At 41.2% G+C, this 25,172-nt stretch overlaps 1 long non-coding RNA gene across 1 annotated transcript; it reads left to right on the top strand.

Annotated features, from left to right (window-relative positions):
• Positions 1 to 1,789: 1,789 nt before the first annotated feature.
• On the top strand, positions 1,790 to 2,576 carry LOC119917439. Its single transcript, XR_005447279.1, has 2 exons — positions 1,790 to 2,304; positions 2,387 to 2,576. It is a non-coding gene; the product is annotated as an uncharacterized LOC119917439 (long non-coding RNA).
• Positions 2,577 to 25,172: the final 22,596 nt, after the last annotated feature.

Below are 25,172 nucleotides of genomic sequence, written 5' to 3'. Positions count from 1 at the left end.
TTGAACCCAAGTCTCCCACACCAAAGGCAAGCATCTTATCTATGGGCCATCACCACACCACCAACTTCTGGCAGGATCTGGAAAGGGGGGCAGATGCAGTGGAGGACAAGAGAGCATTTCTTTCGTAGAGCCTGTGGTGACCAGGGGCCTATACGACGAAGCAGGTTCAACATACCCAGGATATCTTTTCATTATCTGGCTTCACTAACCCTAACAAACGTGTAAGAGAAAATCGCTGACCATATGAATGTGCAAGATAACAGGCTTATAGTGGCACTGACCCATCATTAGGGCACAAGGAGATCTGACTATAGTTAAATGTATGTGTTCCATTTAACGAATGTATTGCTTAGATTTATTCTTATGGCATGTATGACCATGTTAGCCTTACTCTTTCAGCTGCAACGGTGTCTGTGTTTCCATTTAAAGACCCCAAGCAGGAAGAAGCGGTCATTCTTGTCACTTCAAAAATCTGATTTGTTTCCATTCCACTGTTCCTTTTAAATACACTCAAAAATGTTGTTCAAACATTGTTCTAAATTAACTTCATAAAGCAACGAAACAAACAATCTAGCAGTGCTCAAATATGGTGAAAGACTTGAGTTTAAGTTCCATTTACATCCAAGAGTATAAAGTGTGAGAGTGAGGGCCCGCTAGTTCAGTTGGAGCCCATTTCAAAAGCAGCCCTGGTGTTAAACAAATATACTGTAATGATACAATTACCTGCATCCTTAAAACGACGCAACTAAAATGGACTTCATGGGCATCAAATGTGCAAAAGCAGCCATGTTCAGTTGTGAAATGTGTGGCAAGTTAATAGTAAACTGCAGTAAATATAAATAAAACATTTACAGTATCAAAAGTTACTGTCAAATTCTGTAGAGAATACATATGGGTAATTTTTTACCCATGTGTGTAAAATTTATGGAGAAATACAAAAACTGTTTGTTTATACAGTAAGAAAGTAAAAATAATGGTTTGTAATGGTGGTAATCAAAACAAGATGTGATGGTGACTTGAAAATATTAAATGATGAAATAAAGTTTTTCAAAAGAGATAGCAAAAACATTTAGCCATGCAGGATTTTACATAGGGAATGAATAAGGGTCATTTTTGATCCATGTAAAAGGGGTTTGCATAGCTTGTGCATCAGAGTGTTAATAGATCACAAGAACGGCATCCTGCTCGTCAGTGTCTGTATCTAAGTCCAACCTCCTAGTTTCTCTGTCTCTTCACTTGCCATCATGACAACATTATGCAATTCCAAGTTGTACATATGTGAAGAAACCTAGAAGTAGAAACAACATTTAGGAAATGTTGTTTCTACTTTTAAACATTTCCGAGTGGCCTTTCATTGTGGCCAGCCTAAGGCACACCTGTGCAATCCCCATGCACAGGTAATCAGCATCTTGATATGCCACACCTGTGAGGTGGATGGATTGTCTCAGCAAAGGAGAAGTGCTCACTAACAGATTTTGATTTTGGCAGCGCGGTGGTGCAGTGGTTAGCACTGTCGCCTCACAGCAAGATGGTCTGCGTGGGTTCTCTCTGGGTGCTCTGGCTTCCTCCCACCATCCAAAGACATGCAGGCTAGGTTAATTGGTGTCTCTAAATTGTCCTTAGGTGTGAATGTGAGTGTGAGTGGTTGTTTGTCTGTGTGCCCCTGTGATGGACTGGCGACCTGTACAGGGTGTACTTTCGTCCAATGTCAGCTGGGATAGGCTCCAGCGCAGGATAAGCGGTTGACGACTTTTGTGTACATAGAGAAAGTCTTAGATATTTGAGTACAGGTCATGATGAATGGGGGCAGAAACAACAAACGTAATTTTGTTCAGTGTATAACGAGACACCATAATAATATGAAATAGATGTATGCAATAAAAATATTTCACATTGTAATCTTTTTCTTTTAAATTTTTTGTATGTTTGTGTGCTGCTGTATGTGACAGGCATAGTTTAAATGTGTAGTGCATCCACCTAATTGTCGCACTGCATCGAGCAGGGAGGTGACATCTGGTGTGTTGTGTGTCTGTGTTTGAGTTTATTGTCCTTTTTTGAGTGTGTGAGATGCTTGGTGGGTTTTAGTTTTGTCTGTCTACGTGTGGTGTCTCTCCTTCTCCCTCTCGCTGGTCTTTTCCTTCCTCTCCCTCAGGGCGGAGTTGTGGGCTGCATCTCCGGTAGCTGGGCGTTTCTCACCCACTGCAGGCAATCAGCGTTTCACACACCTGTCTCCTGTGATCATCAGGACTGGCTTATATACCCTGCCATCTCCTCAGTTCCCCGCTGATTTATTAAGTCTTGTTTGTAGGTAACGCTGTGACCTGCTTAACCTGCCTCCTGTTACTTCTGACCAATTTTTGACTGTATTTCCTGTGCCCTGCTTTAGCGTCTTTGGAGACCCTGCTCTGCTCTTGTGTTGCTCAGTCACGGAGAGCGCCTGGCTGGAGAATTCCCCACCACAGACTCACTTCTCTGTCAGCCCTGTTACCTGCCTTGCCACATTGAAGGAACCTTACCCCCAGCCTCGAGCTTATCAAACCATATCTTGTGTTCAATAAACCGTGTGAATATCCTTCTGAGCTGTGTTTTTGTCTGCATTTGGGTTCTGAACTAAACAAAATCCCTGACAATAATGTGCACTTAAAATAACCGTGAAATGTTGCGGTATTGACTTCAGATCTGGTTTTAGCTGATTAATAGCGCAATGGATTTCCGGTGCTTCAAAATAGCAACACACCAACAATGCACCTGAACACGCCTCCCTGTAAGACCAGGGGTTACGTACTGTAACCTGGATTCTATGAGTATAGGTTATAGCTATTGGGTTTACCCCTTCCGCATGCCTGCGCGGCCCTGAGAATTTTAGTTTACGACTTTAGACTAGTAGCGCCGAGGCCGGCGTCATCGTAGGTCGGAATGGGGGAAGCGAGGAGCCACTCGGAGACCCGTGAATGGGAAGAGTAGAGCCATCCAACTCCCGCTCTTCCGTTAACAGCAGATCGAGGGCTTTGTCCAGAGAGCAGGTGGACCGCCATACCTCCTAGGCCTGAACTACAAAGCTATCCGTCCACCGCCGGCACTCTTCGGGGGGGAGAAGGGCAATGCAAACCAAGAGTGAGCGCTCGGCTGGGTCTCTCATCTATCGCGATAGCCTCAGAGGGCGAAGCCTATACAAAATAGAACATGGGCACAGGCGGAAGATGCAGATTCAACAAGTACAGCCTCACCTGCAAGTGTGACATGCATTTAGCTTGCTTAGACATCAGTCAAACACAGCCACTAATTGCTACCACCTAGACCTAACTTTAAGTTCCTCAAACCATGTCTGTTTCTTTTGCACCTTCACAAGAATTTAACGGAAGGTGGATAGGTGTTAACCGAGGTCTGTTGCCATGGCAATCTATGCTGCATCTCTAAACTGTTCCGAGCAGGGTTTGTTCATAGTTAACTTGAGGTTATCCTGTATACGTGGACTACACACCCACATCTGTACTGTTAGTGTTAATGAAAAGTGGGCTATTATTACACACCACTTGATCAAATATGTTTAGATTTCATCCTGACTTGTTTCACTGAGGTTGCAGCTGAAATGACGTTATTCTGCATTACGTTCATACAGCGAGCCCTTCAGCCACTGTGATTTTAGAGGGGAACCAGGTAACCAAGGAAAAAAAATCCTAGATGAAATTGTCAAATTTACAAGAAGACTCTAAGGTGCATGATAGTGATTGTGGGCTAAACTCACGAATATTTCCTCACTGCTGAATCGGATTGCAAAGTCATGCGTTTCACTGCATGTAGCCTATAGGCTAACACACAGAAGACTGTGTGTGTGTGTGTGTGTGTGTGTGTGAGTGTGTGTGTGTGTGTGTGTGAGAGAGATGTTGCAGCCTTGCAAAGTTAAGTTTCTAAAGTTAAATGTGTGATTATAATGTCAGATAATCAAGTTGTTTTACTTGTAGATTACTTAATCTTGGAAATAAAATCTCTTACAATGGACCTTATGTGCAGTTGTATCTTTACATCTTAATCATATTACACATAGGCTTAATGAAGAGTCCATAGATAAAGAATTGGCCTACAACAAGAACATTGTGAAGATAATTACACATTTACTCCCTGCAATGCCAACAAGCCTCCCTGGCTTTGTTGGCCACCACAGTGTTAGATTTAGGCATTAACGTGTCTTTAAACTCTTCATATCCTGACACAATCAACGTGCATTCTTCTGGAGAAACACGGTGCATGTGCCGTTGTGAAAAACTCTCCAAACACACCCCTTTAATGCAAACAAGCACCAACTCCAATTAAGTTAACATGGGGTTAACACCAACTCAACTAACCAACATCTTATCCACCTTCATAGTACCGTTTAACTCCAGTGTAGGTGGTCAGAGTTCGTCAACCCTGAGTTTGCCTGATAACCCCGAGTTAAATGAGTAGATTGAACTCCCTTCGTAGTACAGGCCACTGTTTTGTAGTAAATCCTAAAAGGACAGACATGACTAGTTATCATTAATGGAAACAAACATCAATACACTAACCGGCCACTTGATTGGGTACACCTTGCTAGTACTGGGTTGGACCTCCTTTTGTCATCATCTGTCCCTAAGCCCTAGTATTTCCTCCGTTTTTCCCTTCCTAGTGTTTTTGTCTGTCACCTGTCTGTTTCTCCCTGTGTTGGTGTATGACTGTGGGCTTGGCATTCCCAGCCCTCCTTTCTGGGCTTGTTAACTGTACACACCTGTTGGCCATCCAGTAATCAAGACCTGCAGTATTTAACAGTGGCTCCACTCTCTATTCCTCACCAGTATGTATAAGCAGTATGCACGGCACAGCCTGCTATGGCTTTTTGATAAGTACAACTCTTTGCTTTGATTGATTTTGCTCTGTTCCTGACTCATATCTTTTCTCCCAGAGAGAGTTTCCCCAATTTGCCTGTTTGGCTTCACAGTTCCTGTCGTCCGCCTGTCTTCCACACCTGCCTGCCTGCCTGCTCTGAAGACCCCCTTGCACATTTATGTATACTTTGTCAATAAACCTCTGTTTCTGTGGCCATCAACTTCTGCGTATTTGTCTGCGTCTGGATCCTTTTTTAAAGCACCTGTCCTGACACCTTTTTTCCTTTAGATCTGCTTTAATTCTTCGTGGCATTCTTTCAACAAGGTGCTGGAAACATACCTCAGCCTTTGGTCAGCCACAGGAGTGGCACCTGGTGTGGCCTTCTGCTGCTGTAGCCCGTCTGCTTCAAGGTTAGACGTGTTGTGCGTTCAGAGATGGTATTCTGCATACCTTGGTTGTAACAAGTGGTTATTTGAGGTACTGTTGCCTTTTTCATCTGGAACCAGTCCGCCCATTCTCCTCTGACATCAACAAGGCATTTTCGTCCACACAACTGCTGCTCACTGGATATTTTCTCACTGGAAATTTGGACCATTCTCTGTAAACCCTAGAGATGGTTATGAAAATCCCAGTAGATCAGCAGTTTCTGAAATACTCAGACCAGCCCGTCTGGCACCAACAACCATGCCACCTTCAAATTCACTTAAATCCCCTTTCTTCCCCATTCTGATGCTCAGTTTGAACTTCAGCAAGTTGTCTTGACCACGTCTACATGCCTTAATGCATTGAGTTACTGCCATGTGATTGGATGATTAGCTTTTTGTGTGAACAAGCAACTGAACAGGTGTACCTAATAATAAAGTGGCCGGTGAGTGTATATCTTCTGGTAGATCATAAACAAAGACATGAATAATGTGAATAGAAACACAATTAACGCTATGATTTCTTCTGGTAAATCTGAAAAGGACAAACAGACATGACTTGCTTGCTTACCGGTAGTCCATCAAGTACAATGATTGACATCCCTCCTCGATAACTGTTCTTTGATGACTATAGAGTCCAATTCATGATCCACAAGTTTTATTGCACATTGGTCATACAAAGTCTGACCTGAGGTCCTCACCGAGACCACCATCTTGTTACGAGGGGAAAAAGGCTACCTAAAGTCATATTCTCTAGAAATCTGCTGCCATTTTTTCTGAATGTTGAAAGAGAACTTTAGGTTAAGTGAAGTCAAATCAAGAAGAGGCAATTAGGGGAGTCACGTGGGTGCAGCAACCAAGATGGCCGCCGTGTAGAGGCGGTCTCGCCCTGCACAAGTTATTTCTGAGTTTACAATGTGAAGACGCACACTTAACAGTAATTTTGTGTTCATATTTGAAAATTGCAGTGGAACAAAGGCCTGGATAAGATGGCGACGTCGAAATACTTCAGAAACCCATCTCGCACGGCTGCCCGGAAAAGCTCGCTGCAAGCGGATGAGCATACCGACGTGCTCACGGCCTTCCCAATGTCACCAGTTAGGCTTGATAAATTATTTGCAGAAATTTCGAAGATGAATGACACTCTGCAAGGTGTTGCCACAGATGTTTCGTCCATTAAACAAGCAACAGCGGAGTTGAACATGACAGTAACAGCTATGCAGGAGCGGCTGGGAGAGGCCGAGGCACGCATTGCACACCTGGAGGAGAAATCAGACCAACTATTGAACAATAAGGGGAGTAAAGATAAACTTACAGAGGCTATGTGGAACCGAATGCAGGCTCTTGAAAACCAATGCAGGCGGAATAACGTAAGACTTGTGGGAATGAAGGAGACCTTTGGTACCAACATGACGCTGTATGGCTGTGTACAACAGATTCTATCGGAGGGTCTTGGTGTTGAAATGGACGAGGAGTTGGAGATTGAAAGGGTCCACAGGCAGCCGGCACCAATGCCGAATATGGACCAGCCCCCGAGACCCGTTTTGATCCGCTTTCTAAGGCAGTCAGCGAGGGATAAGGTGGCCAGCGCAGCTAAAGAAAAGCGGGGGTTTGTGTGGGAAAAATGCCAGCTATCTGTGTTCCCAGACATGACGAGAGAGCTTTTACACCTGTGAAGCGCAAACTACACAAGCTTAATGTCAGATATTCACTGGCTTTCGCCGCAACACTGCACTTCAAATGGAGAGGAAAAAATGTGAGTTTCGACACGCCTGCAGCAGCAGAGAAATTCATCAATGAGCACGGGCAGAAGGGAACAGCGGACTGAGTTATGGGGTCAGGTGAGCGGCTGCGCATACCTACCTAATTTAAGAGTCTTTCGGTGAACTGACTATGGTGCAGGCTGACAAGAGGCTTCTTGGTCTGAAAGGTGACCATGGAAGCAACGATAATCCCACGGACCAATCTAGAGTTTTGTTTGAACTTTAGTTTTGTGGTGGTTTGTTTTTTATGTGTTTTATCTTATGTTTTTGCTAGTGAAGAGTGCTCAGCGCTTATACGCTGGCTGTATTGAGGCAGCCGGACACATTTTTTCTGCTTTTATGGGTGTGTTCATTTTGCATTATTGCTCTGCTATACTAAAACAGGAAGGTACATGGTTAAAAGTAATTATCTTAAGGAGCTTAAATATCATAACATTCTTCACAAATATGTGGATGCAGGCAAACATTGACCTGGAACGCATGCTATCTTTTCCACTTATGGAGTTGAAAAATGTCTAGTAGATTAGTTAAATTTGTTTCTTGGAACATAAACAGATGTGGTAGCCCCCTCAAAAGTAGGAAGATTATATCATTCTTAAAAAATAATCAAGGAGATGCAGGATTTTTCTGCCACATGCAGGGCATTGAGGCAGAAAAATTTAAAACGGGCTTGTTGGGTCACGTTTTTCATAGCTCGTTTTCAAGCAAACGTAATAGTGTGTTGATCCTCATCCATAGGAACATAAGTTTTGTTTTGTTAAAACAGACTAAAGATGCAGAAGGAAGGATTGTTTGTGCTGAAGCAGTGATTGAAGGAATGCCTGTTTTACTGTGTAACATTTATGCACCCAATAAGGGAGACCCTAATTTTTTCCACGTGGTTAATAAGATCCTAGGGGACACTGAAGGTCAAATTATTTTAGCTGGGGATTTTAATGAAGTTATTGACCCCCGTCTTGGATAAGAGTGCATTTAGGCCCCCTCTCATGACCAAGGAGAGAGAGGCCACACGCATGCTGAGCAGAGATGTAGGACTAACAGATATATGGAGGCTGACCAACCTGACAATGAGGGACTATACTTTCTTTTCCCACTGTTACAAAACATACTCCAGGATTGATTTTTTTTTTTGATCTTCTCTTGCAGACAGTGTCGCCAACTGTGTTTATAAGAGCAATATCCATCACAGATCATGCACCGGTCGAACTCCTCATAAAGGTAAATTTAAATACTGAAAGGAGAGGCAGGTAAAAGTTGAATACCACGTTAATATCAGACCCAAGCTTCAGAACAACTATAGGAGAAGACTTAAAAACTTTCTTTGAAATTAACATTGGCAGTACAGAAAGCATAACAGCGTGGGAAGCTTCAAAAGCATACATAAGGGGGAAATTATAGCCCAAGCCACTAAAAAGAAAAGAGAGAATCTTGACAGGACTAAAGAATTAGAAAAAGAAATTAAGGAGAAGGAACTAGACTTGTCAAAATATTTCTCTAATGAGAAATTTCAAGAGCTCTGCAAGCTTAAATATACTTTGCATGAGATATATAACAAAAAGGCAGAATATGCGCTTTTTATATGTGCTTTGAAAACAAGCTTTTACGAAGGGGGAGAAAAAACTGAGAAATTGCTCTCCAGACAGCTAAAGGAAAAGATTTATGCTAATACTATACCAGTTATAATACAGGGGGATAAACAATTTTTTGCAGCTAAAGATATAAATAGGACTTTTCAACAATACTACGAAAGACTATATACATCATCTATATCTCCTAACACTTCATTAGAGGACATAGAACAGTTTCTCCTAAACATAGAGGTACCCAAGTTGCAACCTCAGGATGCGGCTGGACTAGAGACCTCTAAGGGAAGCCGAAATAAGGACGGCAATTTCCTCAATGAAAAATGGGAAGTCGCCCAGCTATGACGGACTCCCTGTGGAATATTACAAAGCTTTCATAGATATCCTTGCTCCGGTGTTACGAAAGGTATATCAGGAGATGTTTGACAAAGGTTGTGTAGCCCCAACTTTTAATGAAGCTGTGATTTCACTGATTCCCAAAGCAGGCAGGGATGTAACGGACCCCTCCAATTATAGGCTAATAAATTTGCTCAATCTCGACTGTAAAATTCTGACTAAAATCTTAGCTACACGTCTACAGGAGGTATTACCAAGTATTATTCACCCCAATCAAGTAGGCTTTATGAAAAATAGAACTTCAACTGACAATGTCAGACTTTTGTTACACTTAATGTGGCTGAGCCGATTTCAAAACGCCCCAGTTATCGCCATTTCCCTGGATGCAGAGAAGGCCTTTGACAGGGTGGAGTGGCAATTCTTGCTTTCCACCAGTACCATTTCGGCTTTAATTCAAATTTCATTAAATGGATAAAAATGTTGTATAAGGAACCTAAGGCAGCAGTGATGACAAATGGATTGATATCCCACTTTTTTAATTTAAAAAAGAGGAACGCGCCAGGGGTGCCCATTGAGCTAATTATTGTTTATTACTTTCTTGGAGGTTTTAGCAGTGTCTATCAGAGCACACCCTGAAATTAGAGGAGTTGAGGGTGGAGGTAAAGAACACAAGTTATTACTATATGCGGATGAAATTTTAGCAGTAGTTTCCGACCCCTTAACATCTTTACCACAGTTGATGAATACCGTACCAATCCTTTTCTAAATTTTCAGGCTATGCCATCAACTGGAATAAATCAGAAGCGATGCCACTTTCCAAATCGTGTCTTTTATCTATGGTAGAGAAGTTTAAATTCAGGTGGTTTCGCAAGGGTATGAAATACCTGGGAATCAAACATAGATGAACTAGTGACACTGAATTTTAACCCCCTACTTCAGAAAATTAAAATTAACTTCGAAGTGGGAAAAGATAAAACTCACCTTATGGGGAAAGTTAATATCATAAAAATGCTAATTAAACTGAGAAAGCTATGTGCACATAAAGAGAACGGGGGGCTGGGCCTCCCTGATCTAAGATTGTACTGCCTGGCCTTTGAGATGGCTAAATTAGCAAGATACTGGCATGTTACGGAGGACAAAGCAGCCTGGATGGATATTGAAAAGGCAATATGTTCACCTTTTAGACGCATAGAAGTATTGTCCCAAAAAGGGTCTAATATTACAAACCCGGTACTTTTACATGCAAAGGATGTCTGGTTCAGAGCCCACAATGTTTAAACTTACACACACCATGCAAGGGTATTCATCACTGTGGGGTAACTCTGGTGTCAGTATTGGGAAGAAGTCTGTCTACTGGAACTGGCACTCAAGAGGCTTGAGTATCATTAGCGACTTATTTGAAGATGGTGTGTTCCTATCATATAATAAACTAACAAAGCGATTTAACCTGGTGGGAAAAGATAATGTTTGGAAGTATCTGCAGATAAGGAGTTGCATTACCTCTAAGCCACACAACATTGCTGAGAATATTGTCAAATTATATGAAACTACCACCTGGAAAACAAAGCCTCATACTTTTATAAATTGGCTAACTCCTCTCTAAGCAATGACTGTGAACATATGAAAATGGTTTGGCAGAAGGATCTCTGTAGGGAGACTGAATGTGATAAATGGGCAAAAATTGTCGGTGTTTGCGGTAAATACGTGAGAGAAGCTAGGGGTAAATTCAATCAATTCAAAATCTTACATAGATATGATTACACACCATCTAGATTGTATAGAATTAAACTACTAAATGATGATTTATGCTGGAAATGTAAAGGTGAAATTGGAACCTTTTTTCACTGTATCTGGGAATGTGATTTGGTCAGGCCCTTCTGGACTCAGATTCTTAATACTTTAAGCAATTGGTTTGGTTCAGAAATCCCATCAAGTCCAGAACTGTGTTTATTGGGGGATAAATCTCAAATTCCCAGTATATCAAAAGGTGAGTTCTCTGTTGTCTCCATGGGCACAATAACGGCCTGTCGATTTATTCTTAGACACTGGAAGACAACATATGCCCCACGAGTGGAGGACTGGGCCAGTGCAATGGCGGAAATGACATCTGCTGAACAGATTAAGTGATAACCTTGGGGGAGGGGTGACCCTTTGGGAAAGGTTTTGGGACTATATAAAGGTTGGTGATAAATCTAACTAACATTTGTTTATTTACTTGGTTGTTTTAACGGAACCCCGTTATACTGTGATACCTTTGTAATGTGGTCGAATAATCTTTGTTAGTGTTAACCCACTCCCATCGATATACACTGCTCCATCCGTTTGTGTTCATTGGACTATAATGCCAGAGTTTGTCTCCAGGACAATTGTATGTTCCTGTATCTTACATGTTCCTGTATCTTGATGCAAAATATGTCAGCCATGTATCAAGCCAGTGTAAAATTCAATAAAAATTTGTATTCCAAATAAGAAGAGGCAATTACTTTAACAATTTTTAAAAATACACTACCACAATACACACGATCACACAAACATCAAATGAGAAGTAAAAACAAAGTTTTTATTAGGGCCTGAGAATGAAACATGGGAAATCTTTGTGGTACATGTATCATATCCAGACGTACAAAAAGCCTCATGGAGCGATGCCATAAACCCAACAGGACGTCGGCCGTTTAATGAACTTCTGCTAGAGAATTAGTCTGACTTCAGATTTTCACTGTCTAGTCTAATCCCACTGATGCTAAAAAGTTGTACAAATGGTGAGTTTTCGTATAACAGCGTGCTCGTGGCGTGGTGTCCAACATTGATGATTCACCATGAAAGAGGAAGTTGTTGTAACTTCCGTGTACATGTGCACCAAATTTTACATGGTACACGGAGTCCCGTCCTGAACACATCTACATGCCAATATTCGCTCATAGTCATGGCGCCACCTACTGGCAACAAGAAGTGACTACTTCTATGCTGTGATGAAGCACTTCTTGCGGGTTAGCTATATCTACTTCAAACCTATTTCAGAAAACCCTTAACATATTGATGTCATGTTGTAAAGCATGTGAGTTTTCTTTCAACGGTGTATCATGGCGTGGCAGCGCCAAGTTCCATGCTTTGCCATGAAACTGGAAGTTGTCACTTCTTCACTGGACATGCTCAAATCTGTAGCAGACTTTACGTGCCTGATAACAGTCACGCCCCACATCTACATGCCAATATTCAGTTAGAGTCAAAGCAACAAGCGCTATGTAGCACCACAAAAGGGGAACAGGAAATGATGATTAACACCTTCAGGCAGCATCCGAAGCAGATGGCAAATTCACAACCGCACTGGCAGAACTCCAGAATCTACAAGGTGGCCACCTCACACCTCGACGCGCTACACCTGCAAGAGCCCACCCAACGCTGCTTGCAGCTTTAATTTGCTTTGTCATTTAACCCAACCATGGTCCCGATACTGTTCCAAGATGAACCTAAACGGTTATTGCTCAGTTTGTATTCAGTAAAACGTGTTCAGATATTTATTGTAGTGTCAACTATAATAATCATAATGTTAAAAATAATAATAATAATAACAATAGGAGTAGTAACAATGATTGTAGCAGAGGGTGTCGAGCAGGAGGTGACTAGCAACCACAGATCCAGACTCCACAGCTCCAGAGCCAGAAACACCTGCAGAAAGTGATAGAAGAGGGGAGACGAGAAAGCACAAGACTCATCAGAGTATCATCTGCATAACAATGAAAGTTTATGGAATATGTCCTGATAATATTGCCCAAAGGAAGCATATATAAAGTGAACAAGATTGGTCCGAGGACAGATCCTTGTGGAACTCCATGACTAACTTTGGCGTGCATGCAGGACTCATCGTTAACATGTACAAACCGAAATCGATCTGATAAATAGGACTTAAACCAGCTTAGAGCGGTTCCTTTAATGCCAATGAAATATTCCAGTCTCTGTAATAGGATGATGGTCGATGGTATCAAATGCAGCACTAAGATCTAATAAAACCAGTACAGAGACAAGTCCTTTGTCTGATGCAATAAGGAGGTCACTAGTAATTTTCACTAGTGCTGTCTCTGTGCTATGATGAATCCTGACTGAAAATCCTCAAATAAACTATTGCTATGTATAAAGTCACACAGCTGTTTAGCAACTGCTTTCTCCAGGATCTTAGAGAGAAATGGAAGGTTAGATATAGGTCTATAGTTGGCTAAAACATCTGGATCAAGGTTGGGCTTTTTCAGAAGAGGTTTAATTACAGCTACTTTAAAGTACTGTGGTACATAGCCTGTTGATAAAGATAGAATGATCATATCTATATCGATATTTGCTTTAATTTGCGAGTTTCAGTATTATACCATGGAGCTAACCGTCTTTGTTTTATTATTTTCTTTTTTAGAGGGGCAACAGAGTTGAGTGTCATTCACAGCGAGCCTGCAGCACTATCAACAAGATGATCGATTTGGGAGGGACTGAAATTAGCATAGGAGTCCTCCGTTACTTTGTGACTTGATAATGAATTTAGAGCTGATGGAATCACATCCTTAAATTTAGCTACAGCACTATCAGACAGACATCTTGTATAGAAAATTTTGCCTAATGGCATGTAGTTCAGCAATACAAACACAAAAGTTATCAAACAGTGGTCAGATAAAGAGGGATTCTATGGGAACACAATAAAATGTTCAATTTCAATACCATATACCAGAACAATGTCGAGGGTGTGGTTAAAACAGTGAGTCAGTTTATGAACCCTTTGAGAGAAGCCAATAGAATCTAATAGAGAGATAAACGCAGTACTAAGGCCATCATTCTCAACGTCCACATGAATATTAAAATCCCCTACAATAATTAAGCCAGGATTTGGGCACAACACCTCTAAGGTTGATGTTAAACTGTTCACCTCCTCTCTCTTGGAACATGCTGCTGCACAGGAAGGCTATACCCCAAATGAGACCTGGAAGACAAAGATGATATGATTAGACCTTAATGTTATGCCCAGCGGTTCCCCTCCTCTGTTTACCTGATGTTCTCTGTTTCCCCATCCTATTGTCTCTGTCCGTTTTCCCTGTGAGTCTGTCTGGTGGGCGTGGTCTTCCTGGCTCTGGCTCTCCTCCAAGGTACATGACATTATGGGACTCCTAAGAGGCTATGCTCTGTCCTGGGTCGAAGTCACCTATTCCCAGCGTTTCGTCTCAACTTTCTCTTTCCATGAGTTCTGTTCTTGCCTACAGGAGATTTTCGACCACCTGGACCACTTGGGCAACACAGGCAAGTGCCTGCTGCGCCCGTGGCAGGGACAGAGGAGCGTGGCGGACTTCAGCATCGAGTTCCGGACTCTGGCGGCGGACTCTCTGTGGAACGATGCGGCTCTCCTAGGAGTTTTCCTGGATGCTTTGAGCGAACAGTTAAAGGATGAGCTCACAGCCCATGATGAACCTGCTGATTTTGATGCTCTTGTTTCTCTTGCTATCAGGTTAGATAACCGTCTGAGAGAGCGTCTTCTGTGGAGACACCACCACCTACACGTAACCCACCTTCCACTTCTTCCCAACACACTACCTTCACTCCTCCCGAGCTACCAACCCCATCATCTCCTAGAGTGGCAGCCGACGAACCCATGCAGGTGTGTCGCGCCCGAGTGTCCCCCCTTACGGCTAATGCCTTAGACGGACGGCTGCTAGCTAGAGTCACACATTATACAGTCCCGATCAGCTTAATCTGCTCTGGTAATCATTGTGAGTTGATGCGTTTAAATGTCATCTCCACCCCGGATTCCCCCATTGTTCTGGGCTACACTTGGCTTAAGTTACACAATCCCCACCTGGACTGGCCTGCAGGCAGAATAATAGGCTGGAGTAGTCACTGTCATTCAGTTTACTTACAGTTGGCATTCCCCCTGGCAGAGACCTCTCATCCATCCCATCCGAATATCTCTCCCTTAGCACAGTCTTTAGGAAAGACTTGGCCCCTTACCTTACCACCACATCGGCCTTATGACTGTGCCATTGAGCTCCATCCTGGTGCCACACTCCCTTCTAGCCGCCTGTACAGTCTGTCCAAACCCGAGAGGGAGTCTATGGAGGCTTACATTAAGACCTCATTAGCCTTCGGCCTTATTCGCCCCTTCTCTTCCCCTTTGGGAGCGGGTTTCTTTTTTGTGGCTGACAAAGCTTTCTCCCAGCTCAAGCGGCTGTTCACCACTGCACCCATATTAGTGCAGCCCGACTCCTCCCGCCAGTTCGTCATCAAGGTGAATGCCTCGGACACAGGAGTGGGTGCGGTTCTCTCCCAGCGCTCCAACATGGATCAAAAACTTCATCTCTGCACCTTCTTCTCCCGCCGCCTAACACCTGCCGAGCGCAACTATGACATAGGCAACAGAGAGCTCCTCACAGTCAAATTAGCAGCAAACATAAAACGGCCTATAAAATAGTCTGTGGGATTTCCTGCAGATGGTGATGTCATTTTCCAAGAGAGCTGATTGGTCAGTAGGCGGCGTTTTCATAGAGTTGATCTCTTATCTGGAACATAACCTGCATGAATGTAGGCTATTTATTTTAGGTTAGTAAAGTCTATCACAGAGACTGCACATGTTCTGCCCCACCTTTTGCAATGTGGGCGCAAAAGGTGGGACATTGAGTTTTCAGTAGCCTAAATGTTGAGATTCAGTCTTTCAGCCACTATTTGAGCACATTTTATGACATGAATGGAGTTTTTGTTTCATTGCTTTATGAAGTTAATTTAGAACAAGTTACCATACATTGTGGAATTTCTCAGGTGGTCCAAAATGTTATGCTTACCGCACTTTGAACAACAACGCAACTTAAATGTAAAGGCATAACACCAACTTCTCACAAAACACCTTGTTCGATCTTGTAGATGTGTTTGTGAATTCTTAGGAGACGTTGCAAAACGTAATGACAAAATCAGACAATATAGTGAGGAATAAAAAGGTTTTTGGGGCGACTGTGGCTCAGGAGGTAGAGCGGGTTGGCCATTAATCGGAAGGTCGGCGGTTCGATCCCTGGTTGCGTGTCGGGCAAGATACTGAACCCCGATTTGCCCCTGGCGGCTGTTCCGCCAGCGTATGAATGAGTGTGAATGTTAGTTTCTGTTTGAGCACTTAAGCTATGTGTATGACTGGTGAATGCAGATGTAGTGTAAAAGCGCTTTAAGTGGTCAAAAAGACTAGAAAGGCGCTATACAAGTACGGAGCATTTACATTTTTGAACTAAAAAAACAAAATAATTGTCAAAAGATTCCAAGTGGTGTACACCAAACCGTAAGGTAAAGTCTTCAGATCAGAAAATGATCTGAAGACTTTACCTTATGTTAGCAAGACTGCTGACTTTAGACTACAACATCCTTTTAGTCTAATTGTATCAGGTACTTCAAAAAGTGGTAAAACTTATTTTGTAAAAATGTTAATTGAAAATGCAGAAAAACCAATGTCAAAACAGATTGAAAACATGTATATTTATTCATGTTGGCAGCACTTGTATGACCAATTATTGAAAATTAGAAACATCTGTTTTGGTGTTCTGCCTCTCTTTTATGTGATGATTCATTGCTGCCTGTAGATAAAAACAATTTGTTGATGATTTAATGAATGATGCTAACAATAACAGTTAGGTCCAAAATGAGTTTATATTTAGTTCAGAATTTGTTTTTTAAAGATAAAGTTAGTCGTACGATTTATTTGAATACCAATTATCTTGTGTTGTTTAAAAACAAGATAAATATCAAGTTATGCTAATGGAATGTAATTTTCTAATGTTAAAACTCAGATAAAACTGAAGTTATTGTTCTGGGGCCCAAGCACCTCCGTGATACATTATCTAAAGATATAGTTTCCCTTGATGGGATCGCCCTGGCCTCCAGCACCACTGTGAGGAATCTTGGAGTTATCGTTGATCAGGACATGTTGTTTAAGTCTCACATTAAGCAAATTTCAAGGACCGCCTTTTTTCACCTACGTAATATTGCAAAAATCAGGAACATCCTGTCTAAAAATGATGCAGAAAAACTAGTCTATGCATTTGTTACTTCTAGGCTGGATTACTGCCTATTATCCGGCTGCTCGAAAAAGTCCATTAAGACTCTTCACCTGATCCAGAATGCTGCAGCACGTGTTCCGGACTTCCCATGATGCACTGAGCTCCTCTCCTTCTTTCTCTCCCTCCCTCAGTATGCAACCTCATCCCATTACTTCATGTTACTAACTTGACTTCTCCCCTTTCCCGTAGTCTTGTGCTTTCTCGTCCCTCTCCTCTCTCCTCCTATCACTTCCTGCAGGTGTTTCTGGCTCTGGAGCTGTGGAGTCTGGATCTGTGGTTGCGGGTCACCTGCTGCCCCCATGTTCCTGCTCGACACCCTCTGCTACAATTATTGTTACTAGTCCTATTGTTAGGGCCCGAGCACGAACTGTGTGAGGTACCTATTGAAACTTTTTTTTTTCTGCAAAGTAAGCTCAATTTTGGGGGCCTAAACATACTCGAAAACTCAAACTTTGCACACATGTCAGAAGTGGTGAAAAATTTCGTATTTTATGGGTTTCGCAAATGGGCGTGGCAAAATGACTCGCTAGCGCCACCTAGAAAAATGGAAAAAATTAGCCCCTCGTCCACGTTCAACCTACATGCACGAAATTTTATGGGGACATGTATCATGTCCAGACGCACAAAAAAGCCTCAAGAACCCATATCCTAAACTCAACAGAAAGTCATCCATTTTGAATATTACGGATATTTTTGGATGATTTACACACTGTACTCTAACGAACTCCTCCTAAGGATTTATTCGGATCGACTTCAACTTTCTGCTGTGCCTTCTAAAGGCATTGAAGATGAAAAGTTGTGCTATCTGTGAGTTTTCGTCAATGGGCGTGTCATCAAATATCAACTCTTCGCCATGACACAGGAAGTTGTTGTAACTTCAGTGTACATGCTCACATCTGCACCAAAGTGTACATGTAGGATGAGAGTCCTGCCCTGAACACATGTACATGCCGACATTCACCCACAGTCATAGCGCCACCTGCTGGCAACAGGAAGTAACCTTTAACGAAGCAGCCCCCGCTGCACGTTTCACCTACGTGTACAAATTTTCTGTGGTACCTGTATCTTGTCCAGATGCACAAAAAAGCCTCTTGGAGCCATAGCCTAAACCCAACAGGAAGTCAGCCATTTTGGATTTAATGCTCATTTTTGGCGATTTACACACTCCGTACTTTAACAAACTCCTTCTAGGGATTTAGTCGGATCAAGTCGTTCAATACAAGGGCTTGATTGGAGGGTGGCGGTTGTCCATCACACAAAGGCGGTGACTAGAACCAGATTCTATTGGCTCTGACGGTTCCAGACAATTAACACCTGCTTGCGCATGCACGAAGTGGGTCTGTGTCGTCAACGTCAGGCTAGCAGATGGACAGGTTCGGACTGAATTTGAAGGTAACAGCTCAAACGGTAAGCAAAGTTTTTGAAGTCACATTTTATAACAAGAAAATTCCTAAATACATTTTGAGTGTGCCTCACTCTGTCCCACATATTAATACGTATTGTGTTAATTAATATTGTGTGTATGGGCAGACTATGTTAGTTTAACCGCCGTTGTGTGCTAGCTAACTGCCATCCGCCGTTCTGTGTGTGTGTGTGTGTGTGTATGGACAGACTAGTTTAACCGCGAACCGCAGTTGTTTGCTAACCACCAACCGCCGGGGCAGACTAGTTTAACCGCGAACCGCAGTTGTTTGCTAACCACCAACCGCCGGGGCAGACTAGTTTAACTTTAACTTTGTTTGCTAGGGAGTGTGTGGGTGTTAGGAATGTCTCTGTTGGTCGAACGTGGCACATTGACACACTTTCCATCCACAAACTTTAAAAATAAGGTTGAGATTTCAAATTCTTCTTCCTTCTCTTTTCCAGAGAAGAACACGACCTGAAAGTCTCCTTCAACGGTGAGTTGTCCCCATACCTAACCCAACCATCTAGCTGAATCGGAAAGTAGTAGTAAAAACTAAAAAAATAATTCACATTTTATTTATTTTCACTCCAGATGTATCACAAAAAATGGAGACGACAAAATGCACAATTATGCGCATTGGTGGAGTCTAAGAAGTCTAAGAATCCAGGTCCCTCAAATGAGAATCCAGGCCCCTCTTTTGCTGATAGCCCAACAGACATACAGACACAGGAGCAGTCTGATACAGGAGAAGACCTGTCATATACTGTCATGCCCCCCCCCATACACCCACTTATTCGCTCTCTGCTACATTTTCATAATGAACTTGATTGCAATATAATATTCTAATATAAATCTGTTTTACCATGGCAGAACTATGACAAATAAAATGATGGCCATGATGAGCCTCAGAGGAAGAAGTGGGAAGGTTGCCTTCATGAAGACCCGTCTCTACACGATAATCTGTGGTGAGTTTGCTTTAACATAGTAGTTTTGTAACAATGTTTGTTCAACATTGAATATAGTAAGCAGAATAATAATTCATAAGAAAAATAATTTTAGTTGGAGGACTCTATAGAGCATGCTCCATTCTGGGTTCTAGACTAACTTCTCTACCGGCAGCACTAGTTACTACCAACTGCCTTTTGTTGCTCGCCCAAGCACATGATTTTCAATGACCTTGCACGGTCATAAATACTAATTTATATACTTGAAACATTGGCAATGCCACAAAAGTTGATATTTGCAAAATATTTTAATTTGAGAGGTTAGCATTTGCTAATAGTGATCTGTAGACAGTGACTTTTTCACGCCGAAAATGAGCACTCCACCAACTGAACGAGAGGAAGAAAATACAAGCAGCATTGCGGACCTGTCAGCTGTACTTGCTGAGCTTAAGTCACTTCGCTCTGAGTTCGGATCCAAACTAGACAGTATAGATGACCGCCTGAGTAAGATGTCACTGCTTTGGAAAACAGTATGTCAGAAGTGAAGCGAAATGTAGCTGCTAACATCACCCGAATGGCAGAAGCTGAAAACGGAATAATGTCAGCAGCGGAACAGCCGAAAAGAAATACCGCTGACTTGACTAACGCTGTGAAAAGAATCGCCTATCTGGAAACCAAGACCAAGGACCAGGACCAGCCTGGCTGGAGCTGGACACCGATAGAACCCTCATCCTGGAGAGAGCTCACCGAACCCTAACACCACCAAAACCAAACCAGGATAGAGAAGTTCTCATTCGGTTCCTGAAATTTCAGGACCGGGAGTTTGTTTTTCACTCCGTTAAACATTGTGACATCATGGATGAGAGAAACAAACTTTTCTTCACCCAGGACCTCTCAACTGAGACCATGTGACAGCGCTTTGGATTCAACGCAATAAAGAAAATTATCATTGAAAAAAAAATGTTGGTATGACAGCATAGTAATAAGTGATCACGCTGCTATTTCATTAAATATGCATATAGAGAAATTTGTTTATAACCCCCCTAGTTGGCGATTGCAAGTAAGATGGTTACAAGACCCGGAAGTCGTTAAATATGTGGGAACTAAAATAGATAGTTATTTTGAGTTAAATACATTTCAAACCAGTGCCAGCACGAGATGGGAAGCGTTTAAAGCGTACATTAGAGGAGAAATAATTAGCTATACAAGCTCCAAGGTCAAACAACAAAGGGCAACGATGGAAACATTGAAAAAACGAATTAAATCCTTACAAATAAGTCTAAATGTAAGGGATGATCCAAGGAAACATAAAGACTTGCTACTTCTGAGAGCTGAATATAATAAGCTATCTGTTGATAAAGTTGTAAAAAGTTTAATGTGGCTAAAACAATCCTATTACGATCAAGGGGGAAAGGAAGGAAACTTTTGGCATAGAGAATTAGAGAGGACAATTAATAGTATAATGACCCCTTCCGAGAACCTGTCAATAGATCCATTGGAAATTAACAATAGTTTCAGAGAATTTTATGAAAGCTTATATAGGTCAGAATGCCCCCAAAGCACAGAAGACCGGGATACATTTCTTGATCAGTTTCAATTCCAGACACTGACGGAAGATGCTAAAAATAAATTAGATGGTGATTTGACAACGGAAGAAATTTCACAGGCTATCCAAAATATTAACAGTGACAAGTTTCCAGGGCCTGATGGTTTGCCAGTTGAATTCTACAAAACATTTAAAGGAAAACTATTAATCCCACTTAATCCCAATTAATATGATGTATGAAAAATCTTATCAAACAGGAACTTTCCCACCCTCTTTAAGACTAGCAATTATAAAACTGATTTTGAAACCAGGAAAAAAAAACCACAGCTCCTCATTTAGACCAATAAGTCTTATTGGATGTGAAACAAAAATACTTTGTAAAGCCTTAGCAAGGAGACTGGAGCCTTATATCCCATGCATAGTTTATAATGATCAGAATGGTTTTGTTCAAAAACGCCAAGGATTTCATAAGATTTCATTAGACAAGTTCTTAATATAATTCATGAAAAATTTGATGCAAAAGATACAGCAGTACTCTCATTGGATGCCCGGCAAGCTTTTGATAGAATAGAATGGCCATACTTATTTAATGTTTTGCCGAGATATGGATTTGGACAGAAATTCCTTAAATGGATTCAGATTTTATATACAAGCCCAACAGCCAGTGTCTTGACAAATAGTATAATCTCTAAACCACTCACCTTGGAGCGATCTACTCGCCAGGGGTGCCCTCTGTCACCTATGTTATTTATATTGGCCATAGAGCCACTGGCTATGGCAATAAGGACACAGACGGGTATATCGGGCATCTGTTTAGGGGAACAGGAGCATAAAATATCCTTGTATGCTGACAACGTGGTTGTGTTTTTAACTAAACTATCAATTAGTATCTCACATCTTTTACAACAGATTGAATTGTTTGGGCAGTTCTCTGGGTATGATATTAATAATACAAAATCATCTATACTGTTTTAAAATAAAGAAGAGAGATTGAATACTGAAAAAACCCTTTTCTAATGCAAGGGAAGGATTCACCTATCTTGGTGTTAAAATTACTCCTGAAATTAAAATGATCATCCCAGTAAACCATGACCGACTAATAGATGAAGTGAGTGAGACATTGGATCGATGGTTCACGTTGCCCATATCAATGATTGGTCTTATAAATTTGATTAAAAGGAGTATATTGCCAAAATTTTGACATCTGTTTCAATTACTCCCACTTCCACTGCCAGGTTAATTTTTGACAAGCATAATAGTACTATTGGTAAATTCATCTGGAACAACAAAAAGTCTAGACTGAGGCTCAGATAGCTGTACCTGCCACATTAAAAGGGGAGGCTATGACTCCCAAATATGAAATTGTATTATTGATCTGCCCAGTTACATTCTGCAATGTTTAATTTCTCACTGGAGGCCTCTCCAGCCTGGGTGAATATTGAGCAGGCATCAGTACCAAACCTCCCAATAAGGATGTATATGTATTCTGCAGATCCCAAGAAGCTAAAAAGATTAACAGAGAACCCTTTCCTCAGAAACACTGTTGACATCTGGTACAAAGCACATCAGCATATTGGAGACACTCCTTCCATCTCTCGTTTCTCCTCCATATGGGGCAATACATATTTCAAAGCAGGAAGGACAGACGGTAGATTAAAATTTTGGGCAGATAATGGTGCGCAAAAAATAAGGACCTTTATATGGATGGTAATTCTTACATTCGATCAGATGTGTCAAGCATACCATATTCCTAGAAAACGTTTTTTTAAATATCTGCAATTGAAACATTTTATTTTATCTAAACGTAACTGTAGTAACTGAACCACCACTATCACATCTTGAAGACCTTACGCTTCAGCATCTAGAGGGGAGGAAACAGATCTCTTTATTCTATACAGCTTTGATGTCATATCATAAAGACCAGGCCACCATCGACAGGTAGAGGTATGGAGACTGGATATTCAGGAAGATATACAAAAGGCTGACTGGGAAAAGGCATGTTTTAAAGCCCAAAAACAATCTATCAGTACTAGAATGAAATTATTACAATACAAATGGTTGATGAGAACATACATTACCCCGGTTAAGTTAAACCGATGGTCCCCTGATGTGCCAGACACGTGCATTAAGTGCTTGGAAGGAAAGGCTACGGGCTATGGGATTGCCCAAAAACAAAAAATATTGGGAAGAAGTTGCTCTGACTTTATCTGAGATTGTTGGAGTGAAGATACCTCACCAGGCGGGAATATGTATACTTGGAATATATCCAAAAAACTTTGTCAATCCTAAAGAGTTAACTTTATTTGATATCGGACTCTTGCAAGCTAGGAGGATGATTGCTCTGTCCTGGCAAAAATGGATCCCTCAATACATGTGTGGATAAAGGAGATGGCATCTTGTATTGCGTTGGAAAGACTGACTTATATAACCAGGGGAAGGGCTGCTGAATTTGAGACTGTGTGGAAACCTTTAATAGAGTTTCATAAATGTTAAAGGAAATAATCAATTTGAAACTGCTGTGTTGACATATGTGGTTGAGTGTTTGTGTTTTATTTAGTTTATTTATTTATTTTTTAAATGTGTGAAGTATGTGAAATGTCTTATGGAAATTGTGACTGTTCATTTTATGGATGTTATTGTTTTGATTGTTTTATTGTTGTCTCTTGTTTTGATTATTGTATAAGTGATATAAAAGTTTACATAACAGTAGTTACGAGTCATTTATTTGGACGTCACCTCAGTATGTTACTTGTAATAAACATAACAGTTAATAAGCTAGCGGTAGAGTCCATTGTTACATGATGGAAGCTATAACGTTATAACTTGTAAAACATTAGCCATGCCTGTTATCACGTTAACGTTAATTAATTCCCCACACGCTATTTTTAGTAGCGTTGCTGCTGTCGGCAGGGCTGTGTGGGATTATTGTCTTGAATAGGACAGAAAGGTACTTTTTATATTTGTCACAAGATTCTTGAAACGTATTTATTCTAAAATTGTTATACATTCTGAGATACTGGAGTTTTTATTTCCATGAGCTGTAAACCATCATCATCAAGATGAAAACAAAAAGGGTTTGAAATGCTTCACTTTGTGTAATGAATCTAGAATATATCAAAGATTCACTTTACATTAGAAAAGTAACTTTTCCACAATATTCTAATTTTTAAAGACTCATCTGTATCGTTTACTTTATATTTTTCATCACCTGAAACATTTATCACACATTGTCCTCCAAGAGTCCCACTGTGGATCAGATGTCCGACCTGGTGCCAGAGAGCTGCAGAGACCTGGGAATCCTTGTCATTGTGCTGCTGACATTAGTGGAAAGGCCTTCTCTCCTGTTTACTTTGAGTTTTAAAGATTGTCTATATTTGTATTATAGGGCCCTTTAAAAAATTATATGGTTTATGGTTCACATTGTAATAAATTCTATATATATTAGCACTCCCTGTCTTTACTACTTACTGAAAAGCTAATTGTATACCACAGATAAAACATGAAACATTAAAGCTGAACTCTTGCTAAAGAACATCAGTCTAGTATGAGTTGAAAATTGAAAATACTCCCGAACATGTTTCACATGAAATGTTGAAAAGTAATTATGCAGTGTATTTCTGTAAGGAGTCAAACGATAAATGGCTGTCAGGTTCATGCGACTGGTTTTGTTTCTGGTTTGGAACCCATACGTCTTGTTTATTACAGCCATGTGTAACGTCAACTACTGATGTAACTACACTCGCTGTAGCCTGGTTTATTTGCTCCAAACCCCGAAATTCCAAAAGTACACTTAAAATTTGCATGACAATTTGATGGAAACATGCCTATTTGCACCATGGTATTCCATCCTGCTGCCATTCATCTAACACATTCTGTCTTTCAAATCTAGAACAACATATGTTCTGTGTCACATATTGCATTATTAACAGTTTCTCATTCACAGTGCTCTCTTTTAATACATGGCATATCTGTATTTGACATAGTAGACTAGACACATTCCCCATTGTTTGTAATGTTTTCACCCTTCAGAATGTTCAGATTCTTTAATTATTGAGCTCACACTGTCCTCCACTCTAACTACCCAGTTAAGTGAAGCAATGTGAAACAGTTTCCTCAGCCAATTCTGTAGAGCATCTGCTGCAATATCTTGAATGTTGCACGCAGATGTTGGTATAACCCGAAGACTACGTAGTACAAATGTTTGAGCATCTGCAAAATTTTTATTAAAAAGCTCTTGAGTAATTTCCACTCAACAACATATAACAGGGATG

This window comes from Micropterus salmoides, unplaced genomic scaffold, assembly GCF_014851395.1.
Source record: "Micropterus salmoides isolate LMB-PRFRI ecotype aquatic unplaced genomic scaffold, ASM1485139v1 Ms_hic_scaffold_22, whole genome shotgun sequence".
Taxonomy (NCBI): Eukaryota; Metazoa; Chordata; class Actinopteri; order Centrarchiformes; family Centrarchidae; genus Micropterus; species Micropterus salmoides.
This window is presented reverse-complemented; position numbering and strand designations above follow the sequence as displayed.